This window comes from Octopus bimaculoides, chromosome 5 (genome assembly GCF_046866305.1).
Source record: "Octopus bimaculoides isolate indiv1 chromosome 5, ASM4686630v1, whole genome shotgun sequence".
NCBI lineage: Eukaryota > Metazoa > Mollusca > Cephalopoda > Octopoda > Octopodidae > Octopus > Octopus bimaculoides.
This window is the reverse complement of record NC_142932.1, coordinates 97,747,366-97,773,685: the sequence shown is the minus strand read 5'-3', so window position 1 is coordinate 97,773,685 and position 26,320 is coordinate 97,747,366. Positions and strand designations below refer to the sequence as shown.

Genomic DNA, 26,320 nt, shown 5'->3' with positions numbered 1-26,320 from the left:
CATATATTTATTATAATTGTTGTATAAAATGCATTGAAAAACTTCATGCATCCTAAATGAAACTTAAAGTAAATTTGAAAGTCACCATTGAAATTTAAGTATACCTGCTGTAAAGTCAACATTACACCATGTTTTTCTAGGAAATCAATTTTATTTTGAGAACAATGGTGTACTGAAGTTTATATTCAATTTCACTAAACAGTATAGACAGTTATGGACACATGATGTCATATGAAAACAGTTTAACTGTAGATATTTTTAAAATTTATCTTATTTCTTAAAAACTGAGAACAAAAATCAAAAAGGGTTTTCATAATTTAAAAGAAATTTTTTAAAATTTTCAGAGGAAAAGACATTTTAAACCATTCCATCCAATATTTTGTATGTAATTTTGTTGGATATAATACAATGTATGTGTTGACACCATACATAGCATCTATATTATGGATTACTGTCTAGAAACACATATACACACAAAACAGCATTTCATTGTTACTAGTGTTTTACATTCTAATCATTCATTTGAACATTAGTTTTGCTGTATTTAGTAGGCATTGATCAAAACAAACTCTAATGTGGGCAACCACAAGTGGTGACTATCATAAATATCAAGTGCACAAGCAACATAAAATTTACATTTTTAATGCACATTTATGAAATATAATGAAGATTTAATATAACATCACTGACATAATAAACAATATTATCATAGTGGTTTAAACACTAAATTACACATCAGCTTAAACACTAGATATAAATTACTTTCACTCATGATATCCCAAATATGACCAAGCATGAAGGGCCATAAAAATTAGTAACATTTAGTTCTCATATATAATGCAAGTCCCTAATTTTCAGGCTTAAAAATCATGTAAAAAGCACATTATTCATGAACAGAGTATTTGTGAGAGGGAAAAAAAAAGCTCAAATTACACCAGATTAACTGATTACTTTCAAAATGATTTTAAAATGTATTACTTTTAACAAAACTAGTTTCAAGCACTATACACACAACTTTTTTCTTCAATCATTCATCAATTAATATTCTAAGTTTTCTAATTAGTTAATTTACAACTTATATAGCCAGTATTTATTTATTAAAGTATTTATTTTAACTGGGGACATAAATGATATTTCAGTTTTAAAAAATGAATAACAATATAGATATAAAGATAGTGAACAAACTGTTGTTGTTCAAGCCCTAGATCAGCCATAGATGAGAAGACCTCTGATCAAAAGTCAACATTATTATCTTTTTGATATAAGGTTTACATCAAATGAATCGTGTTCAACTGATTTCCACCTCCTAAAAATGTTCCGTTTTCATTGTCAATGCTTTATGCAGCATGCTCTTGATGTGGAGAGAGACAATCCCTTAATGATAAGAGATGCATAAAATAACCTTACTTGATATCTGATTATCCCGAACTTACATGAACTTCAAACATCATCAAACAACTTGATCACTAAAGTTGCATGAAATAGCAACCTAATCTTCCTTATATCATATCCTACCGTTTTAAAAGGATTCATTGAATAATGTAATGCAATGTAGACCCAGATACATTGTTCGAATTCAGATGGTTAAAGCTGGAATGCCTTTGATCAATGATCTGCTTAATCAGGGATTAAGCAGTAATCTCAAACTTCACACTAAATGAAGTAAGCAATACTATATTTTATATCAGCATAGGCTTAAAGACTCTCAAATTCATCTACAATTTCTTTGCTACCCAAACTTTATCAACAGTTAACAATTACAACGTATTTGTGTCTATTTGTAACCAAATATTTTACTTCCGAACTTCCCAAACTTATCTGAGTATTTGTGTCATGTGAAAATAAAATACATACATACAATTTTAATTTTAGCTTATTTCCTTTTGATATTCCAGCTTATAGTTTTCTCCATAGTTTTTTAATCTTTTTAGAAAATATTGCCAATCTCATCATATTATCTAAAATATGCATTTCTGTTATGAGATTTCTAGCATATTTAAATGAATGTATGATGCTAGCAACTGTGAAGTATTTGAAGCTTTCTCTATTTTCATTTGCATCACTGCCTTGCTTTGACAGCCAGTACTCTCACCGAGGGTGGAACAACATTGAATAGCAATTTTTTCCTCTCATTATTCCCCAAATTCTAGTCTAAACTTTAATATGAACATCTACCTTCAGGTAGATGGCCCTGCTCGATTTGTAGAAAAGGCGTAGGTAGAAACTCTATAAGATGTACCCAGTGCAAGCTGTGGACACATAAGAGGTGCAGCAATATCAAAGGAAGGTTAACTAGGAAGTTAGTTTTTGTATGTGGCAGATGTTCAGGAGCAATAAACACTGAAAATGTGCAGAAAACAACTTCTGCCACATTCTAGGGAGAAAAACTAGACGTAGTCGATAGCTTCCGCTATCTAGGTGACCAAATTAGTAGTGGGGGAAGGTGCGCTGAAAGTGTAACTGCTAGAATAAGAATAGCCTGGGCAAAGTTCAGAGAGCTCTTACCTCTGTTGGTGACAAAGGGTCTCTCACTCAGAGTAAAAGGCAGACTGTATGACAAATGTGTACAAACAGCCATGCTACATGGTAGTGAAACATGGGCCATGACTGCTGAGGACATGCGTAAGCTCGCAAGGAATGAAGCCAGTATGCTCCGATGGATGTGTAATGTCAGTGTGCATACTCGACAGAGTGTAAGTATCTTGAGAGAAAAGTTGAACCTAAGAAGCATCAGCTGTGGTGTGCAAGAGAGACAATTGCGCTGGTATGGTCATGTGGCGAGAATGGATGAGGATAGCTGTGTGAAAAAGTGCCACACCGTAGCGGTTGAGGGAACCTGTGGAAGAGGTAGGCTCAGGAAGACCTGGGATGAGGTGGTGAAGCACGACCTTCGAACATTAGGCCTCACCGAGGCAATAACTTCTGAGCAAGACCTTTGGAAATATGCTGTGTGTGAGAACCAAAATCCAGCCAGCCCACTTATGCGTACCTTTCCTTCATTGGACACTAAACTCCGCTTGCAAAGACCTGTTGGGGCAAGTGAAAGCGAAATCGTGTTGGCACCTGTACCAGTGGAGCACTAAGAGCACCGTTCAAGCGTGATCATTGCCAGAGCAGCTGTCTGGCTTCCATGCCAGTGGCATGTAAATAGCACCATTTGAGCGTGATTGTTACCAGCGTTGCCTTCACTTGTGCTAGTGGCACGTGAAAAGACATTCGAGCGAGATCATTGCCAGTGCAGGTGGCATGTAAAATACACCATTTTGAGCATGGCCGTTGCCAGTAGCGCCTGACTGGCCTTCGTGTCGGTGGCACGTAAAATACACCATTTTGAGCATGGCCGTTGCCAGTAGCGCCTGACTGGCCTTCGTGCCGGTGGCACGTAAAAGCACCCACTACATTCTCGGAGTGGTTGGCATTAGGAAAGGCATCCAGCTGTAGAAACTATGCCAAATCAGATTGGAGCCTGGTGTAGCCATCTGGTTCACCAGTCCTCAGTCAAATCATCCAACCCATGATAGCATGGAAAGCGGACGTTAAACGATGATGATGATGTTTGCCTATTTTGCTCTGTCTCATCTAACAAAGTAACTCACCAATATCTAATCTTTCTATCAGGCTTCAATATATTCAAGACACTTGCATCTATCATTGAGTATAATTTCCAAATAATCTTTCGTGCTATTCTCAATTACTACTTGTTCAATCAGGATTTAACCAAGTTAACTATTTTTGCTCCAACACTCAGTATTTCTTCCAATTTGCATTTGTACCAATTGATAAGCTTCAACAAACAGAATTTGATTTAATCATCTTTACTTTTTAATAAAACACACAAATAATTATAACAAATACCACTTACAACATCAAGTATGCAGTTGTGATTTCTGATAAATTTATAAGAAATAAAATATCAATAATGCATACTACCTTAGTTACTCGGAAATAGCTAGTCTCAACTCGTGATACATTTCAATTTTTCAAATAAAATCAAACTATGTATAATGCTCCCATGTGTAATTGTGATAGAGAAATATAAAAACTAGGTGAATTGATAAAGAATGTATTAGGAAGTTTTTTTTATAACAGTCTCTGATTTAAAAAAAAAGAGTAATGAAATAGATACATATTACTCTATTTTACATTAAAAAATAGAACATTTTTACTAAAATAACAGCAAAATAAAATCTGATTTGTGGTGAACTTTCATTTTGTCCCAAATGTAACAAATTGGGACGTTTATTTCAGTCCCCTTGTACATTTCGCTTCCTTCTCATGTAGAACTAATGCCCAAAACATTAAGACTCTTTCCCTTCCTCTTAAGCATTAAGCTAATACAGTAATTGTTTAACATTGTCACTCTCTTGTGTTGTCTTTATCCTTTCTTTTATAGTTCATTCATATAAGTGACTTTCCAGTACAGTTTTTTTTTTTTCTGCAAAAAACTAATTTGCAATATTTCATGTGAAATGTAGAAGTACTGTAAATAAAATATATGTGTGAACTATATATTGAGTTACATTTTATATGATGCATGGAAAAAGAAAAGCTACTGTTGGCAACCATAACAGAGTGAGAATGATTTTAAAATTAGTGTTCATCAACATGCATAAAGCTATAATTAGAAACAACCTACATTTGAACATGTGTTTTTGATCCAATAACCTTGTGAAAGAAGTTGATATTCCAGAACTTATTAATTTCTTTTTGCCTCAGCCACAAAAATGCTCTTTCTTCCATTTGAATTTCATACATACATAATTTGCATGCAATTCAAATTTGCTTGACCCAGTTAGATATTGACTCATTTGTTACAGAGGTGACGACTGCAGATTTACAGGCACCAATCAGCACTAACTCCTGCCTCCATTTTGCTCTCAAGTTCATGAAGAAACTGTTTGAATTTGTACAAAGCTACACAATTTGCACATATAGTGAGCACCCTCCAACCCCAATATAGCTCAAGAAATCAGACATGCTCACAGCTCCACCTTGAAGAAATTGGAAACCTTTCTTGCTGCTGCATAGAATGACCCTAATCTGTTACTAAAAACTTTTATGATTCATGACCAAAATAAGGACCAATTTAACTGGCTGTAACACCACTAGTTACCCATTCTACATTGGTGAAAGAAGTACTTACAAATGTTCTTTTATTAACACTAGTATTTTAGTGAATGTCCTATATACCACACAAATTTCTGCTAAGAAACCACAACCCTTACTGCTGTCGATCACTTTCCTGTCACTATTTATGGTGAGAAATGGTTGGTTCTAATTCTAGGAAAGCTATGAATGTTTAGGTGAACATTTATTTTCACTTATTTCCTCACTCCTATAATCAGGTGATTTTCTTTAACAATTTACTTGTCAATGTTTAACAACCACACCTTATTCATTCTTCAAACCAGCCTTATAGTTCAAGGCATTTTTAGTAAGACCTATTTTTCTTGCAAAATACAAGTAAAAATGAAATTTATGCAAAAATATCTATATTCAATATCCTGATTATGACAAAATTAAAAGAATCTTTTATCTTTTATCGTTTACCTGTTTCAGTCATATGACTGTGACCATGGTGGGGCACCACCTTGAAGGTTTTTTTTGTCAAACAAACCAACCCCAGGGATTTATTTTTTAAACCTAGTACTTTTTCTATCAGTCTTCTTTGCCAAACTGCTAAGTTACAGGGATGTAAACACACCAATACCAGTTGTCAAGCGGTGTTGAGGGAACAAACACAGACACAAAGACACACACAGATATATATATATATGTATATATATACATATGACAGGCTTCTTTCAATTTATGTCCATCAAATCCACTCATAAGACTTTAGTCAGCCTGAGGCTACAGTAGAAGACACTTGCCCAAGGTACCACGCAGTGGGACTCAACCCGGAACCATGTGGTTGGGAAGCAAGCATCTTACCACACAGCCATGAACAGCATTACCATATCAAGACTAAAGGAGTACCTGTAACATCTAGATCTTGATGCCATGCTCTGGATAATTTTAAAATGGCTAAGGAGAAGTTCAATGACATGCTTGGCATCATAAAAAGTTCCATAAGCAACTAGTCATCACTCCTGCACGTTTCCCCAAAAAGTATCAGGTGACCAGCATCCTTTCAGTGATTTTGTGACTGAATGCCAACACAGTTCCTGACAATACTAATCTACAAGATTTTACTTCTAAGGTTCAACAATTTTCTCCCAAATAAATCTGGTCAGAGCTTATAATCAGATCTCTTTAGAATCAAAAATATCCATAAGAGTGCCACCGCCACATCATTTGTATGCTACAAATTTTTGCACATACCATTTGGTTTTCTAGATGCTACATAAAACTTTCAAAGGTACTTTGACAATATTCTGCAAGGGTTAACTTTCCTGTATGCTTAAATTAACGATCAACTTGCCAATTCAACTGATGAAGAGCATGACAAACATTTTCATTTACTCATGAGAAGACTAGTGGGATAAGGTCAACTTTAACAAGTGCTATCGGGGTCAGCGGATTTGTTTGTCTGCTGTATTTCCTCAATACATTTCTTGGAAATACAGCCAAGTTGGGATTTGCCTACTTAAGAAAAATCAAAGCTATTCAGGAGTTTCTAGCACCTTCTTCTTTATATAAATTCAGAGAATTTAATGGTCTAAATTTTTATTACTGACTCAGTCCTTATTGTACACAAATCACTCAACTGTTAACTGGTATTCTGCACACACACATACACACAACCCCCCCCCCCCCCCCCCCAAGATATTACTTTGGATGCAAATGAATGTCAAGCCTTCCAAAAGATATTATTAGCTAAAGGTACTCTTCTTGCCCAACCCAAAACAGAAACACCAAGTTTACTGATAGATGTATCACAGATGGAGAAGATAGAAGTTCAACAAGTAGCAACCATTTTCCTTCTCCAAGTGTCTACAACCAGCTAAATCCAAATATAGTACTGTCACATAGTGTGTGATAGACAAAGGAGGAAAGATATGAAATGCTGATAGTTAAGTTGGTTTCAGGTTGCAGATAATGAATGCACAACACATGTGAATAATTAATAGAATTTTAGTTTACTGCACAAATAATTTCCATGTTGGTCATGAATTAAAATTGTGACAACAAAGTTTACACACACAAGGACAATTATGTAGCTCTTACAAATCGTTGATTAAAAAGGCTCTGTAATTAAGCTGCCAAGACAGTGAACTGTAGCTGCTGATTAAGTTGAGAAAAGAGTCATGATAACAACTGTTAAAAGCACCAAAATGAGTATGTGGTTAGCTTAGCTGTAGGCAGTCACAGACTGAGGCAAGAGGTGAGACGTGTGAAAATGAATCAGCTGGTCTGTGTGCAACATGGTCTGGCAAGAGTGGAGATACATTTCGCCCAGTTGTGTCCTTGGTACTCTGCAAAGCTGGCACTAAAAACATGCCTATTGTAAAAGAACATTCTGGGGCTTCTAGAAAGATGCATTACGTTATGTCTGATGACTAACTGATCCATAACTCAATTTGTTGGCAATTTGTTGATTCAGTTTTGAATCTAGCTGCAATACCTTTGATGGCGAATTACAGGCAGTTAACTGAGACTTAAAGCATTTTCACTGCTTACTGGATGGATAGCATTTTACAATTTAGGTTGACTATGAACTATAAATGTTTGCTTAAAGATGAAATCAGACTGACATTCTGGATTGTATGTCAACATCATCATCATTTAACATCTGTTTTCTATACTGGCATGGGTTGAATGGTTTCACAGGAGCTGCACCAGGTTCCATTGTCTGATTTGGCATAGTTTCTATGGCTGAATGCCCTTCCTAATGCCAACTACTTTACAGAGTGTATTGGGTGCTTTTCATGTAGCACCAGTTAAAGGACTAAAAAATACAGCTACAAATGCATTTTCCCATGTTCATGTCAACACACAACTTATGCTATCAACAATTGAGAACAAGTAGCAGCAGGCCACATAGATGGTAAAAAGTTGTTTAATCTATAGAGTTTGTCATCTTTGATTTTCCATTAAGCACCACTTTCTCCTTCAACTGAATATTATTGGTGTGATATCAACAGACCATGAGTGCCCTTATGTACCTCAAAAACATCATCACTCGATTCTCAACTTGCTACATTGTTTACCTCATCCAGGTGGTATCAAATGCAAATCAGTATCAATTTTTTTGACCAGTATTAACTAAAATACACAACTGGTCAGAAACTGCATTGCAGGTTAAAAAAACCAAGGAAGGTACATTTCTACGTCATTATCATTAAGCACTTTCTTATATTTTGGGGTATAGCACGCTAGTTACCATCACAACTGATAGGGAATGGCAATTTGAAACTCACTTATACAATTGCTTTGGAGGAATATTTCCATCATCAACACGAGGCTGCTGATGAAGCCCAAATGTACACACCCAGTGGTATATGTATAATTCTTTCATGCAACTGGGAATATGCTCTTTTATAAAGGAGGAAATTGAGAGAACTGCAGTATGGCACCTTCAAGCTACCAGTCCAGACGATTATGCCTACTAACCTTACATCAGTACTTGATCCATCACAAAATGTGCATTAACTAGGCATACACATCCCGGATTTCGCCAAAAACCTAATCTATTATAATAAATTACAATCTAAATTCTAAGAGATTCCATACTGAATAGGCACTCCATATTGGTCTATTCAACATTCTGCATAGGACTTCTAATTTTCATCACTATGCATGGTCAAAGGGAGACTATTTTCACTGACCAACAAGCAAACTTTAATCAAGAACTATTTTTTTTTCTCTACCAATTTACATGCAGAGATGACAACACCTTTTGCAAATCAAATGTCTCAAACAATAAGGGTGGTTTCAATAAGTGCTTTTAATCACTGATTGCTTTTCTTTATGCAAAAAAATAAATAATAATAATAACCTTAGGGGAAAAGTTCTTCCAGTTTGTCAAAAATGTGGCACAGCAATTATCTCACAATGTCTAATCTATTTTGCATATCATGTGACCATTGGACTTTTATTTCACTGTCAAAATCACACAAAAATCAACATGTGCAGCCTGTCTAGTTCTGCATAACATGTAACTAAGTTTAACGCCAATTTTAACCAATCAATAACTAACTACTCGTAGTTTAATTTGTTTTTGGCATGTTCTCTAAAGACAGGTCATTTTCTGAAACCTATCTGATGTTATATAAACAGAGGAGATTATCTTATCGCTAGATTGTTTTCATTACTAGCTGACTTCACATCAGTTAATGAGACACACTCACAACTTCTGCATGTTTGCTTACATAAAAATACTTTCTCATATTTTCTTTCAGTTAATTTTATGTAATATCCTCTCTCACATTTTCTTTATAATGGCCTCTCTTGTTTTGGAAACCACAAACTGAATATATTGTTAAATGAGTGCCTTATTCAGATACCTATCAGTATTGGTACACCAGCAGACAAAGCCACATTTTTGCTTGTTATACAATACCATGCTTTTTCCTGACAATACATTCTGTTGTTCACTTTTGTCATGCTGTACATTCACTTAGATGCATATTTCTTTTTAAGTTTGAGTTTTCAGTAATGCATTACTTTACCAGAGACTGATTTGCAGTATTCACAAGTCACTAAACCCAGGATATCATTATATTTGCTCATTAATCAGAAACTTTCTCAAATCAATAGGTTACTGCCTTGTAACCATGTAAAAGTTTTATTTTATGTGAAAATGTAAAAGTACCATTAATATAATACATATTTCAAATATATGTTAGAATCAGTATTTATACGAAGAAGCATGGAAAAAGAAAAATCAGATTCCTATAAATTCAGTGTCAACTAATTTTATTTTACCAGTCTCCTCCGTTAGAACCTTTAATAAAAAAAATGTCTAGACAACAAAACAAAAATGTCATTACTACCACAATGCATTCCACAAACTTCTAAATAGCAGACTATGCAATAAGATACGAAAGTAGAACAAAACATTACGTAGCTAAAGAGAGAGGCTTGTATATTGCTCCTAAAGATTTTATCAACTTTATACCATAGGTCTTCCAAAACACAATAGGCCATGGATATTGAACAAACACATTCAAAAGGAAGCCACCAACATTATCCCTGTTTACTAAAAATGTTCTTCACTCTGCTTATCTTGATAACCTGTCTACTTACTCTACCGACATTATAAATATACTCTTCTACAGAAATTACTGTTTACATTACACATTAACTTCAACATCAATTGCACATGCTGCTTTGCATTTTGCCAAACACAGTTTCTCTCCTTAAATCCCCAAGTAAGGGTGAACTGAAAGGACAGCTTAGATATAAAAAGTAGCTAATTGTGAATATTGGACACTAGCACATCACTCATGCTTTCTGCTCACTGGTAACACAGTGTTCTATTCATATTTTAATCTCAAAGTTTTAAAAAAATTTTTTTTTTTTTTTTTTTTATTTAAAAATATAAGTATTATACTTGGTTGAAATATTTTATCTCTCACAAAAATAATGACCCACTAAACACTCAACACCTCCATAGCACCCTCTTGACATTTGCTGTCCCTTTCTGATCTCAGTGTTCCCAAGAACATGTTACCACCCAGTAAAGAACCACTGATATAATGTAATAAAGATTCATGTAATAATTTTATGAGCATGGTTAACATTAAAACATCTGTATGCAAATGAACAACATCAAGTGAAGTAAGTTAATTAACCTGCTAATTATAATGGTTAATTCATCATCATCATTTAATGCTTGTTGTCCATACTGGCATGGGTTAGATGGTTTGACTGGGCTGGCACACTGGAAGGCTGCGTCAGGATCCAGTCTGATTTGGCATGATTTTCTACAGTTGGATGCCCTTCCAAACGCCAATCACTCTGAGAGTGTAATGAGTGCTTTTATGTGCCAATTCTGTAAAACAAATATCAAGTGTCCCATATATAAGGGTCACTCCAAATCTTACTTCCTTGTAACATATAAGAACAGAAATTAAATTCATCAAAACCAACACTAGATTTGAAAGGGAAAAAAAAGAAATGCTATAAATTGTGAAAAAGACCCTCTAGAAATCAGATAATTCCATGCTACCTTTGACTGAGTAGTCTTATTGTTAACCAAAGATCATATACTATGATCTCACTTAAATCAATTTGTGCATTCAAACATTCACTGTTTTATTGTATGGAATGCAGTGTCACATAATCTAAGTATGTTGCTTTTTATCCATTGTCTTGTGTCTGCATATACCTAAGGTATATGCAGGCACAAGGAAGCAGGATGGTGTCCATCCTTGTACAGTACTTGAGGATAATTGGTCTATTGATGTTGTTGCTATTTTTGACTAAGCTGGAAAGTGTAGCAAGTAGCAGTGTTCAAAGCATCAGTAAATGCTTGAATGCTTGGGAATGAGTGTACATTTAGTGACAAGGTCTATGAAGGTTGCAGCAACAAATTATGCTCCTCACCTGAGCAGGTAGGTGGTCATTCATTTTGAAGTCAGGTACTTTAGTTTTATAATTGGGTATTTTTTTGTTCCAATGTGAGATATTTTTGGAAGATTATAAAATTAGAGTGTGCACACATGCAGATATACATAGGCACAGCATATAACTCATTTAGAAGTAGTATTGAAAATAATCTCCTAAATTGGTATAAAGCCACTCATTTCTAAGCTGTGTACATTCTACTGGGTCAATCCCTGTACATTTGCAACCTATATTCTATCAACTTTAATTAATGTGAGGAAGGCAGGATATTTGAATTCAAATTGGAATATCAGTATCCTTCACTGCTCCATTCTTCGGCCTTCAGTAGTTTTAAAAACAATGAAGGCAAATATGCATATGAGTTGAAGATGAGGATAGTTAATAAATTGCAAAAGACTGTATGCATGTTAAAATGTCTTTTGGAACAAATAAGTTAATTAACAATTGACATCCTACTTCATGTTTCCAAAATAAGTATAATTTATATCCAATATAAAGCACAATCACATGAATTTTGCACAATCACATGAATTTACTTAGTTCTTTAAAATGGCATATCTGTTTTCTGAGTAAACCTCTTAAATTATAATTTAGATTCTCATACTTAAAGCTATTGCCAGTTTTCAAACCTTTCATTTCATTGATTAATTCTCTAAATTATTTTGTTTTTCATTTGCCTATCAATTTAGAGAAAATGCTATTTTAATAATTATCTAACTTGATTTGTTCATAAAAAGAAATATATTATTAACACCTATTTCAAAATGACATCCAAATTTCATCTACACATTTCTTCTTTTAGTTATGAAATTTTCAATATTTTCATTATCTCAACAACCCTAATCAAGAAAATATGGAACAATTATTAAAAGCCAATTTTTAATTATATATAACTTTAAAACAATATAATTCCTTTGAAAAAGGATCTGTTTAAAAATAGTCATACTGTTGCAATTCTGACTTGGAAAAAAAAGAAAAAGAAAAGAAACTGAGTAATTTATTGTATTAAGCAGAATGTTTCACTAATCTAGGTCAAAATAAGTAATAGTTAATATACAAGATCAATTTAATCTTCCACACAAGAAAATCACGAAGAAATTATTATATTGATTTAGTCAAAATTTTTACATGACTTATTTCAAGTAACTCATCAACTAGCAGTGAGTTTAAAACTGCATTCAAGTGAAACTTGCAAAGGTGCAACAGTCTTGTGTGAGACATTCATTCCTTCATAATCCATTGAAATTATAACAATAAAAATATATTTTGCTTGTGCCAAATTATTTAATTAGAAAGTTGGTGTAGAGTCGAACACTGATAGACAAACATCACACTAAGAAGACATTTTATTTCTTTACAGTTTTAAAAAGTGACTAACTTTGGATAAGATCTATTTTCAAAATTAAGTAAAGTTCTCAAACAGTGGGTATACATGGGCATGCTGAAAAGTTACTGGCTTTAAGGGTATTGCAAAAGGCCTGGTTGGAAGTCCAACCTTCCGAGTTCTTTTACAGGGCTGAGAAAAACTGAAGGACTGCTGCAATAAGTGTGTGAATCAGAGAGAAATATGTTGAATAAAGTCATAATTAACTGATTCTCCTGTCTTCTCTTTTACCCAACGCCAGGAACTTTTCAGCACTCTCTCATATGTCAACACAATTACACAGACAATCTAATAATTAATTTGAAACCCTCACAGAACTGGCAGAAATTTATATAAAAAACAAATGTTTCAAATGTACTTACTGCTTGAGATGTAACGCAAAGTTAATCATACCCATCAATCTTAACTTACCTATAGTTAAAAGAAGGGGAAAAAAAAGAAGCATTAGAAAATATATTTAAAAATGAAATAATTTAAGTCTTGCTTCTTAAGTCATTAATATTTATAAAAAAATAAATTTCAAAATATAAATATAAAAAGAATGTTAGAATTGGAATTAGCTTGTTTTTGTTTTGTTTTTCTTCTTCTCTCCACCTTTTTTTTTTTTTTTTTGTATCAAAATTTTCAAGAAACCTGATGAAGAACTAAAATGTAATTCCATTTGAGGAATTTATCCTACATAATTCAAAATTATCTAGACAGCAAACCAATGCTTTTACTGCACTAACAGAATTGATAAATGTTGCAACTATTTTAAACCTAAGTATAGGAAGTACTGAGAATTTAATTTTTACATATTTTGGCTAAAGTGCTCACATGTCCATCATAAGTGAAATTCAGGTCTTTTCAGAACTCAAAAGTATTTCAGTGCCTTACAGCTACAAAATGAAGATCCAAGTCTTATCTTGAATAGCCCAAAACTGAAATGACTTGCACCGAAACATTAAATTACCTCTATGAAAACTTTTCTGATCAACAAACCAACTATAGGCGAAGGAGTGGCTGTGTGGTAAGTAGCTTGCTTACCAACCACTTAGTTCTGGGTTCAGTCCCACTGCATGGCACTGTGGGCAAGTGTCTTCTTCTATAGCCTCGGGCTGACCAAAGCCTTGTGGGTGGATGTGGTAGGTGGAAACTGAAAGAAGCCTGTCGTCTATATACACACATATATATATATATATATATATATATATATATATATATATATATATATACATGTATATGTTTGTGTGTCTGTGTTTGTCCCCCCAACATCGCTTGATAACCGATGCTGGTGTGCTTATGTCCCCATAGCTTTGCGGTTCGGCAAAAGTGACCGATAGAATAAGTACTAGGCTTACAAAGAATAAGTCCTGGGGTTGATTTGTTCGACTAAAGGCAGTGCTCCAGAATGGCCGCAGTCAAATGACTGAAAAGAATAAAGGAATATTGAAAATTCATTTCTTTAAAGAATGAATAGTCTTGCTCTAAAATAATCCTAAGAGAATGCAATCTTAAACCAAACAATTGGTCCTTGGCAAACCATCGAAGAATACTTTCTCAACCTCTTCTACAATAACCATAGCTATTCAAAATTTTCTTCTACATTGTTTTTCCCAAATAAAATGCACTAAACATATTTTTAGAACCTTTGAAGATAACAGGTGATAATGGAAGCAGATCTAATTTAGAAAGTGATGTAAGCCACAAGACAAGTTTAAAATGCACTCAAGTTATAGGGTCATGCACATAGAGAAGATAGGAAAAAGAATGTTTTTGTTTTTTAAATATTGTAAAAGCAGTGTTCAATCTTAGGTTGTAAAACATAAAACTGCATCCAATTCATTTCTTCCTTTCTTTACATCTCTCAAATTTCAATTACCTTTTTCCATAAGCTTTTTCAGCAAATTTAAAGCCAAAATATTTTCAAAGATCTGGACATCAGTCAGTAGTTTTAAACATAATTGAATACTGAGGTATTTTTGTGGCACACATTAACCAAAGTAACCACAGCAGCTCAGCATATAATCATTATTATATAAATTTGGTTACAGAAAAACAAAGGAATTTATTCATATATTAAGCAAATTTTAATTCATCAAAAAGTAACTTTTTGCCTCTCCTGTTTTGGAAACTTTTTGTAAAAAAAAAATTTTTTTAATGAAGACATCATATGTAGACAACAGTATTAGAAGCCACATTTAGTGACTACAACTGCTTGACTAGACAAGGATCAGATTAGGCTATTGATTAGATCAAAATGATCTTTATTACAGCTTTTACAGAAATTTGTTTCAGAGAGTAACTGTTTGTGAGCTAAACCATTTGAAGTTACTTGTTTAACTTCAATATTGCAAAATTTGCAGGATCAAGTGCTTGAATGGTATGGTGCATCATATGTAGAGCTGATATTGACCTTTGGGAATTCTGCAGCTGAATGAAGAATTTCTTGACAGATACGTTTTTTGCTTCCTTCAGATCTGTGAGGATTTGAGCGCAAAACTCTAAATTTGTATACCAATCATTAAGCCAACACAAATGAGATTTCTTGACAATAGTGCAACAATTATCATAAATGAATTGTCACTTTAGCTGATATCAATATGTTTGATTTAATGAATTGGTAAAGGTTCTAAAAAGTAGCATTGTAATGTTAAAAGGGAAAAGAGGAGTACAATGGCTGAACTTGGGCAGAAATGGTATATAGCTTGCTAGTTAAGAAGAGCAAATCCATTATAGTAGTGGTAGAAGAAACAGTATGTCTCTGGGCTGGTGTGTAAATGAATTGCTCTTATTTTTATATATTTATATATGATCTAGGGTAGGGTTGTCAAATTCATTTGGTTTTGTGAGTTGGATTGAAACAAACTAGATCTTGTGGGCTGGATTGATGCATAAACAAAATCTACCAGACCAGATAAGATAATTATTTCTTAAAGAACCCACGTTCATAATATAGGTCAAAATAACTGGACAAGAATACATTATAACTTTTTTTTCACAATATAAGAAAAGAATATACATTAGCAATGTTTGTATGCAGAGATGTGTGAGAAAAATTAATCCATGTTATATATACAGTCTTATTAAGTAAGCAACCTCAGAGTGAGAACAGAAATAGAATAAATGCAAACAGTTCTTAAGATCAATGTTTGATAGAAAGTGTGCACTGTTTCAGCTGCAAAACTTTTCAAAATTGCACATCACTAGAATTCAGTCAGACAAACACATCTAAATTTGAGACCAGAGGGGATTCTCTCTGGTTCAGCATTTATAAACAAAGTGGAAAGAGCTTGCATCCTTTAGTTTTTGATTTCATAAGTTTCTTCTCATCAGCTGATGTTCAAAAAGATTCCCTGAGGTGTACCAATTTGAGTCATCAAACAGATATTAAATGAAATTCTGGTCAGATTCCAACACCGAATACATAAAATATTTGAAAAGTAAAAAATGTTTTTTTTTGCTATAAAATTGAATCAGGTGTTTGACATTTATAGTCTAGAATGTCCGTGTGTCAGAATCAATAATACAATCACATACAATCACTTGTAACTAGTACAAGTAGATCACACCACATGCTTTGAAAGGGATCATCTGATGTTACTGAAGTAATCTGGCTCTGAAGAGAGAGTTTTTGAGATGCAGGTTTGTCTTTGTTACTAATGTAAAATTGCCATGAGAGGTCAGATATTGTGAGGCCTAACATTTGTACAGTTTGTGGAACTTTAAATTCAATGCATAGAAAACTAAGGAATGATAGATGGCATTGTTTGCACAGGAGAGTGTGGTTAAAGCAAAAAGTTTGTTAATGTACAGAACAGTGTGAGAGACCATCTACTCCTGAGGTACTCTAGATTTATAGAATGTGGGTTGGAGAAAACTGCTTCAATGCATGTTGCAATAGAGTAGTTAGACAACAATCCCTGCTCAAAAAAAAAACAGACAAAAAGAACCCATAGATCAGCAAGTTTATGAATGTCAAGGGCAACAATATTACTTTTCCAGAATTTTCCGATAACAAGAGATATCTGGTGTTTTATATATTTGGTTGAGAAAAGAAAGAAACGCAAAGAAGGTTATTATTTATGGTTATTTCCATGATGGATAGTAAGTTATTAAATTGGTAAAGTCAGAAAGATTACCTTTATAGAGGATGAAATACAACCAGTATTTCCCTGGATTGGAGCAGATTCTCAGAGAGAGGGAAATATTGTAAAGCTTAGACTGACATCACCAGAGAAGTTTTCTCACTTGATAACTGTTTGTATATTGCAGTGAGGAAGATAGTAAAGAGAAATGCAATAAAGATAGTTGAGAGGGAAAGAAAGACAAAGACAGAGAGAGAGAGAGAGAGAGAGAGAGAGATAGAGAGAGTGTGAGTGTGAGTGTGAGTGTGTGTGTGTGTGTGTGTGTGTGTGCATTGTATATTTGAGGATTGAAGATAGGGAAAGCCGCTGGCCCATCAGGAATTACTATCATAGCTGACAGAGTGGGATATGGCCTAGTCACCTGTATAGTTGGTCAGGTTGTCCAGGAAGGAGTCATACCCAATAACTGGTGCAGCAGACTTTCCAAGTCCATAGCTTTCCAAATGGGTTCTTACAATCATCTACTCAATCTCTCATACTTTTCAATCTAAAACTTTCCCAAATCATATGTATGTAACATAATACTAATAACAAAGTCAGATTTCCCCCATATCACATCAGACAATTCATACTAAGATTTTTGTATTTTAGTTTGCAATATCAAAAGTATAATGTGCCGGCTGCTCAGTGGCACTATGAAATAATGTATTCAGTAAATCTTCAAACACAATAAAGAGCTAGAACAAAAGAGCAATAAAAATGCTAAACAGTAATTTGAGAGCAGCATTCTTTAATAAGGAGAAGATACAATAATAGGAATTAAATAAGTAGTATTAAGTAATTAAGCTGAAAAGAGGTAATCAGAAAATCAAGATTAGAGAGCAAACACTGATGACTAGCTGACTCATGACTTGAATTTCTATTTGTTGTTATATTCCATTATATACAATCTTAAAAGCTATTTATATAAAACTGATGCCAAGTGTAACAAAACCAACTACTATTAAATGTAAACAGAAGGATATGTTGGAAAAAAAAATACACGAATATGATTTATATTGATCATAAACATTTTAGTAAAAGAAAAAATTAGAGGGAGGAATAGGATAAATTCTTGTCTGCTAGTTATTTAATTTAAACATAGATTGTTAAGGAGTCAAAATATTTTTATGTTTTTACAATCTTTTAAACGTATACATCTGGGAAATTGCCTTAACAAAGGTATCAAAACAGAGCAATACTATATAAAAGGTATACCTGCAAAGAGAACACTCATGAAAAGAAGTTCATGAACTGCTCAAATGAGTCACTATGAGTAGTAGTTTTGTTACCTAGGTGACCTAATTAGTGATGGAAATAGTTATAGTATATAATCATTAGATTAATATGATAGAACTTTAGGTAGACAGTATGAAATGTGTGAGACAGATGCTGCCCAGTTATAAGACATAGGCATTGAATACAGAAGATATATGGTAGCAGAGAGAAAGAAGTTGAATATAATTTGTTGAATATTTAAGGTAAAACTTGACTGAGAGGGTGCTTGGGCATTGCAAGCAATCGGCAATATATACAAGAAAGGCAAATGCATTCATAGGGACAGGAGATGCAAATGGAGGAGTGCTACATACTGAAAGAAAAAGGAAAGAAGTAGTCAAGTTAAAAATTTCAAGGTTAAACCTCAAGGGTAAAATGATATATAGTAAATACTGTGCACATCAAATCCAACCAGTATAGAAAAATATCTTTAGTATAGAAAAATATCTTTAAAGTGGCAATGATAATGAACACACAAAGAGAAATATACTTGGAACAATATCTCATCCCCAGAAGAGTAAGAAATCCAACAAAATAGATAAAAAAAAATTACTTTTGCGAGTTATTATCTAACTCTTTAAAAGCAACTAACTGCTTGAAAATGTTTAATATTTTCAACACAAAATTATGATAAAAAGCATAAATATAGCATAAATTTATAGTATCAAAATTAGCTGAAAGTCATGAAGAAAAAAACCAAATTTATGATGAAGCTGGATGCATCCTCAAAGTAATCCTAATATAAAGAGAAAGGCTACTTATGTCATGTCATGCTATGAGAAAAGGAATAACAATACAGATTCAACATCTTCAAATTACACACACATCATCTTTATCATTTTAACGCCCACTTTTCTTACTGGTATGGGTCAAACGAAACAAAGTAGATTCTTTTTACACTCAGACAAGATAGTAGGCTTAAAGTACAAGTTGGATGCCATTTCGTTAATAATCACTATGTGGTACTATGTAACACACACTACTGAAAAGTGTCAGACTCACATTAATCTTGAGATATGTTCATCTGCAAAAAATATCAAATATGTCTTTAAAATACATTTACAAAAGATATGAATGTGTTTCTTTTAGATACTTACAATGCTCTAGCTATCTTTGTGTCAGCTGTTACAGACAACTTTGAGAGAGAAATGAAGTTACAAGTTCAGCAAGATGAAATAAAGCCATATCTTACTTATAGATACATGCCCCCTACTGAAGATGTTTGTCACATAGCTTACAGAGTATATACATCAACTTTTAAGATCATTAATGATGTACTTTCAAAGAAGTAAAAGTTCATCAAGCCATTGAAGCTCAACACAACTGTAATACTATCAGGTCATTAAAAATGAAATGTCTGATTTTGAACTAAAAGTTTATTTTACTTTATCCCAACAAAAAGCAATGCAGTTAATCAAAATATACACCTAAATTATCAACACAATTTTGCCATTTTATTGGTTGCTTTTTGATGCCAACAGTGAAGAATTCTGGAGAGCAAGAGGTGATGAAATCACAAAAGGCTGTTTTCGCATCTTCTTCAGATTTGAAGTTTTTTCCTTGCAAAATGTTGTCTAATGCCTAGTGGTGAATATAGTGGATGACAGAGTACTTCCAAGTTCACTTGCTGTGACTTGAGTAGCATTCTTTGTGCAACATGTGGTCGAGCATCGTCCTGCAAGAGAATTGGCCTGTCTCTATTGACCAATCTCGGTTGTTTAATTGCAAGTTCACTCATCATTTCATCCAGTTGGTTGATGTATACATCTGCTGTAACTGACTTATCAGGTCTCTTGAAGCGATAGTAGCTGACACCAGTGCTGAACCACCAAACAGACACCATTAGCTTTTTTTTTGGTGAATATTCTTTTTGGATTGTGTTTTAGTACTTCATCCCTATCCAACCACCATGAAGAATGCTTGCTATTGTTGAAAAGAATCCATTTTTCATCACACGTAACAATATGATGCAAAAATGGTTCGCTTTTATGCTGTGACAGCAAAGAACAGCAAGTTTCAAGATGACGTGTCATTTGATGCTCGTTCAGTTCATGTGGTACCCACTTGTCCAGCTTCTTTATCTTGCCAATTTGTTTCAGATGGTCCAATACAGTTGGAATCGAAACATCAAACCTTGCTGCTAACTCACGTGTAGTTTGAAATGTATCTGCTTCCACTACAAATTTCAAAACGACACGTCATCTGATGCTTGTTCAGTTCATGTGGTACCCATTTGTTCAGCTGGAATCGAAACATCAAACCTTGCTGCTAACTCATGAATAAAGATGTATCTGCTTCCACTGCAGTTTCCAGCTCACCATAATCACCTTGGTCTCAGTTCTACCACGGGGCTGATTTTCAAGAATAAAGTCACCAGACTAGAACTTCTCGACATACAGTGTACTCATTTGCCCCATCTTCACCAAACACCTCACTGATGTTTCAAGTTGTCTGGGATGCATTGGTTCCATGATGGAACTTATATTCATAAACACAAATTTTTAATCAATCCATGGATTCAAAAAAGTTGATTTACTAGAGAAAACTCACAATATAATCAGAAACCATGAATTACATTTTGAAAAGTGATGATGTAACTCTTCAATGTTGTAAAACAAAGAATTATTAGAATCAAACATAAGAGTTAACGCCTGTCAAACTTGGTGCATAAGAAAATCAGACATTTCATTCTTAATGACCCAATATTTTAACTGCATGGCTTAAACTGAATAGCCATAAAGTAAATGTATATAATCTTATGTACTGTGAAACTCCCTCTTATGTATTTAGTGAAAGAAATAGGAAGCAGATATGAATAAAAATAAATCACAATGTGATTAGCTATGTATCTACAGTTAGCCCAAGAGATCCAGAAAAATTCCCCTTCAGACAATTTTTGTAGAGGCAAAATTGCCCTACAAGATGGAGACTTCAGACAAATTTTGCCTATACTTCTGCTGGTCACAAGAACTTGCTAGTCACATTTCAAAGAATATCAGCAATCTCAAAATTTGCACGCCACTAAACAGCCAAGTGACTTGGCAAACTGGTTACTTCAAATTGGAAATGAAACTGCTTCAGTAAAAAAAAGCCATTTTCCAATGATAATGTGGAAATAAGTGACATTATGTGTTGAAGGATCAATAGTTGATCTTCTATTCAATAATGCAACATAGGAAGAGAAGCTATAAGGTGTAATTCTCTCACCCAAAAACAGATTATCTTGCAACCAACAGGTAATTCTCCAAAATATTTCAATAGTGACAATCAACTACAAGCTGAACACTCCTCTGCAATGCCACCACATATTCTAAGTCTGAAAACTGGAGCAGTTATGATGCAACAAGAACTTTAAAATGGAACCAGAATCAAGGTCCTTAACTATTGAAGCTAGAAAAATAACTCGATTATGAGTGTTAATATCTATAGTTAGATTGAAACCAAGCCACACAAATTTACCATTTGAAATGGAAAGGATCCAATTTCCACTATGCTTATCATGTTCTATGACTATAAATGTAACACAAGGTCAGACTTTTAATAAAGTAAGGATACACATACCATAGCCAGTGTTCAGCCATGAAAAACTATATGTATCTTTTTCTAGTGCTTGAAAATTATTGGATATGAACAAAGTCACGCAGATTAACAAGCAGGGGAAATAATGAAGAAAGACTTTCTATAGAAATCGTGTACAGTGAAACTTTGAGCAAAACATGAGAATTTAAAAATTTTATGAACTGGTATTCATGTATTCTTTGGCTATTTGACCAAATGCAGATCTGCTGAGTTATATTGTTGTTACCAAGGCTATATGATTTCACTGTGGTGGTTAGTCATATATTCTTAGGCTGTTCACAGGTTAGGAAGGTTGTGTGTATGTGGACAATGACCAAACTAAAATTTGAGTTACCAAATACTTTATTAATTTGCATCATATTAACACATTTACATTCAGTAAATTAATGAATCAATGTTCACAGAACATAATGTTAGAAACCTATATATAATTTGCCAGATAATGTAATGAAGATCAGTGCAAGGAAATGGATCACTACATATAATTGTGTTACTGGATACCACAAGTAAAAGTAACTTTTGTCAGCTACAACATAAACATGTTACTTAACCCCTTGGAGACGGGAAGCAATACTGGTTACATTGACACACTGCATGTGGCTGGACGACAGTGGAGGCCATCGCCACATTAGTGTACAGCTGCATAGCAGCTATGGCTACAGTCTACATTTCCGTTACAAATTTCTGATAACAGCGGATGATGGCTATATTTTTGTTTGGAATTTCTGATAACAGTGGATGATAGATATGGACACAACTTACTTCACAGTTTGGAATTTTGGATAAGCTGTTTTTTGGGGGGTTATTGTTATGCGAAGACCACAGATGAAGTTAGATGAATGTGACTGATGTGTAGTCACGCGTATCTCAGTTATTAGTGTGAAAAAGTGAATATTACTTCTGCTCAGAAGCTTACAAAAGTGAATAATACTTCTGCTCAGTTTCACAAATCAAAGTGATCTGTAAAAGCATGAATGTTGCTATTCAACGTTTTACATATTTTCTCACAATCGGTATTTCTCCAAAACGTGAAGTTCAGAGGCACAAAGAACCAGCATCAGGGTGTTCCTGTCATGATGATGATGATGATAAATCAGATTATGATTTGAGCCAAGAGAGTGACTACCAAGAATCCAACAGTGAGAGTGATGAATCACGACAGCCAGCAGGAACTGAGAGACAGTAGTTCATCCTTGGATTCTGATGAACCACTGGCTGCGTATGCTGGGAGGTCTCATGATACCGGTGAAACTATTTGCTGGATGAAGAAGGAAAATTTCCCGAAGTAATGGATTCATGGAGTGGCCCAGAATGAGTCCCCAATGTGGATGCATTGAGCACACCATTCCAGTCTCCGAGACTTTTCATGATGCCTGGACTCCTATCAAACACATTTGCACTGTGACAAATTGGTACACCACGTCCAATTATTGACTGAACAGAAGATGTGTTCTATGTATGCAGTGCAGTGTGTGAAAAGAAACAAACTTTGAATGTGAGTAGTGCAATGTCTTGCTCTCTGCAGTACTGTATTTTCAAACATACCACACTGAGAAGAATCTGTAAAAGCACTAAAATTCTTGTATGAAAAATTATGTAGTTACTGAATGGCCTAATACTGGTACACAGCACAGACTGTCAGTGCTAAATCTATCTGGAAGGGGTTAAAAGTGAAAGAATAAAAGAGAGACCAAGTGATTAGGTGGCTCTCACCAGTCCTTTAATTGTTGTTAAATCCTCCTAGAATCTTCAAACTAACTGTTTGATGGGAAAACTCAGTTTTTTTCAAGATTACCTCCTCAACAAAGTCAGCCATGTTTGCATCAATATTAATACCTTTTAAGGCAACAATTTTTACTTAATGGAAACATAATACTTGGTGGTTTTAGACTAGTTCAAATCTCAGCTGGGGTCTCAACCAACTCAATTTGTTGTCTAGCCCATAAACAAAAACTTAATATAATGAAAAATGTTATGATTTGCATTAAATTTTGATTGTCACATCCAGATTTCTTTTCCTAATACCAGAAAATTATCGGCCATTAAAGTCTTGTTACAAACTTTAAATGTACATAAAACAATACCTACTTTATGTACATCTTTAGTAATTTTTTTACCTCTGCCAAGGAAGGAGGTTATGTTTTCATCAGCATTGGTTTGTCCGATTGTCTGTCTGTGTGCAAAATAACCCAAAAAGTTGTGAACGGTATTTGATGAAACTTGCAGGAAAAATTGGTAATGACACAAAGAACAGATGATTAAATTTTGGTAGTGATCCAAGAATTCTTATGGATTCTTGAAGGATTTTTCATTTGTTATATTTACTTTACATGAAGTATTACAATGTTACATTCTTTGATTTTCTCCCTTGAAAACACGTTCATCATTTCAACGTAACCTATGGTGGCATTGCTGTTTCCAAAGTTTATTTTCGTTTCTCTATTAGTAATTTTACTCGCATTATGTGTGTGTCACTCAAGTTTTAGGTAATTGTTGTTTCTTTTTAGTTGTATGGTGAAACTAGCTTGCTGTTGTCATTGATGTATTATAACTGCTTCAAATGATACCTGTTTTTAAAGGTTTTTTTTTAAAAATCATATGGCTGTGTTTTTTGTTTTTTTTTAACCCTATCAAAGAGGTTATGTTTTTGCCGGCGTTGGTTTGGGAAATTGGGCAATTTTCAGCAGGCATGTATATGGATAGAAATGAGCTGCTTGGAAGGAGGTCTGCTCTCTCAGAGTGCTCTTCTAGTTTATTATAGTAATTCTCAATTCATACATTAATAGTGAAGTTTTATGGCTAAGCACCCAGGCAACTGATTTAGGAGATAGGATTCTGGGATAATATTAGAACTTATTTTACCAACTCTTGAGAAATGAAATACAAAGTTGGTACAAACAGCAATATCTGTACTCCATCTAATAAAGATTAAGGTAAACATTGTAATGCATTTAGTACCACTATTTCTGTAAATTCACTGTTCATATGAGATTATGTGAAAATTTACCTGAAAATCAGCATGTTTGAAGTACAGAATGTAAGTATGAATTCAGAGTAAGAAACACAAAACATTCCCGCAATTCTTTCAGACAGCAAAATTCATTTCATTCTCTTATAATTTTTTAAAACTGGTATCCCAACATATATTACCAATTCAAGAGGACCTTTTAGGTCTTTCTCAGGTTGGGAGTGTGACTTGGCAACAATGCCAAGGAAGAAACTAGATTTGGTTCCATGAAAGCCAATAAATTTTATATCCATTTATTTTCATAAAAAATATTATCAAGTGTAATACTTGTATCATACACATTTGCACATGCATGTTTATTGTATATGGGAACATATACAATTCGAATAAAAAGTCTGATTTTCAGAATTAGGCTGTTTTCATTGAAAAGCTGGTGCAAACAAGAACAAAAACCATCAGAACAACTGCTATAAATAAAAGTAATATTTCTACAGAGAGGGGGATGCTGAAAACATGCTTTTCCTTACACTCATGAGAACATGCATGCATGCACATGTACACACCATTAATGATTAGAGAATGTGATTTTCAGAGTTTCACATTTTCGCATGTGCAAAGCATATTTTTTGCTTTTAACTAGAGTGAGTAGTTCCAATGAAATTGCAAAGAAATTTCTGTTAGCTGCTAAAAAGAGCAGTTTAAGAAAATTTGCAACAAGTAAATAAGATTGCATGAATATTGATATATTGAGGTTATTTATTAGTGTTCTATGTAAGCTTGAGATAGAAGCACATGAAAAAAATTTAATGTAACTGTAGATGAAACAGATGAGTTATATAAGTGCTTTTCTAGATCTTGGTGGTTTTAAAGAACTTGAGGAACAAAGATGGTAAAAACCTATAATGTGTTCATTTGAAGACCAAATAGAACTTGGACATCTCCAAGAAAGAATCTAAAAAGATTTATTGGTAGTGTCTGGAAATAACAGAATGGATAAGCAGGTTTACCTGGAGGCAATGTTATAAAAATGAAGAAGTCTTGAAGCTCATGAAATATCTACAACAAATCTACAAAAATCAAATCACCAACTAAGCGCATACTTGCCAGAAAGATTGAAAGCTAAGTAAATGTCAGAACCAACCTAACTAAAGAAAAAAAGAAAACTGGTTAAAAAGACAAAATTGTCCCTGTCATCTACGACACAGACTTTTACACTTTAAGGCAAAACAATATAGTTTAACTTAGAAAAGAATATGGAAACTGAAAAGTCATCTTCCATGAACAAGAACCATTTCCTGTTAAAGTCAAAAGAAACAAATAGTCAACTTAAAATATAAAAGATAGCGAGACATTCTTCAAAAACAACTTACTCCAAGCCACTAACAAGTTCAAAAGAATGAGCAAAGAACACTTAATTCATGAAGAAGAATGTCTCATAAACTGATAAAACTTTTGAAAAGATGAAACAGATTACAGGAAATTATTACCTTA

At 33.8% G+C, this 26,320-nt stretch overlaps 1 non-coding gene across 1 annotated transcript in view; it reads right to left on the bottom strand.

Moving 5' to 3' along the window:
* The window catches only part of LOC106883364 (uncharacterized), a 78,521-nt gene that overhangs the window by 20,722 nt on the left and 31,479 nt on the right, over positions 1 to 26,320 (bottom strand). Inside the window, exon 2 of the transcript XR_016241979.1 lies at positions 10,740 to 10,939. This is a non-coding gene — a transcript (uncharacterized LOC106883364). The remainder of the gene's footprint in view (positions 1 to 10,739; positions 10,940 to 26,320) is intronic.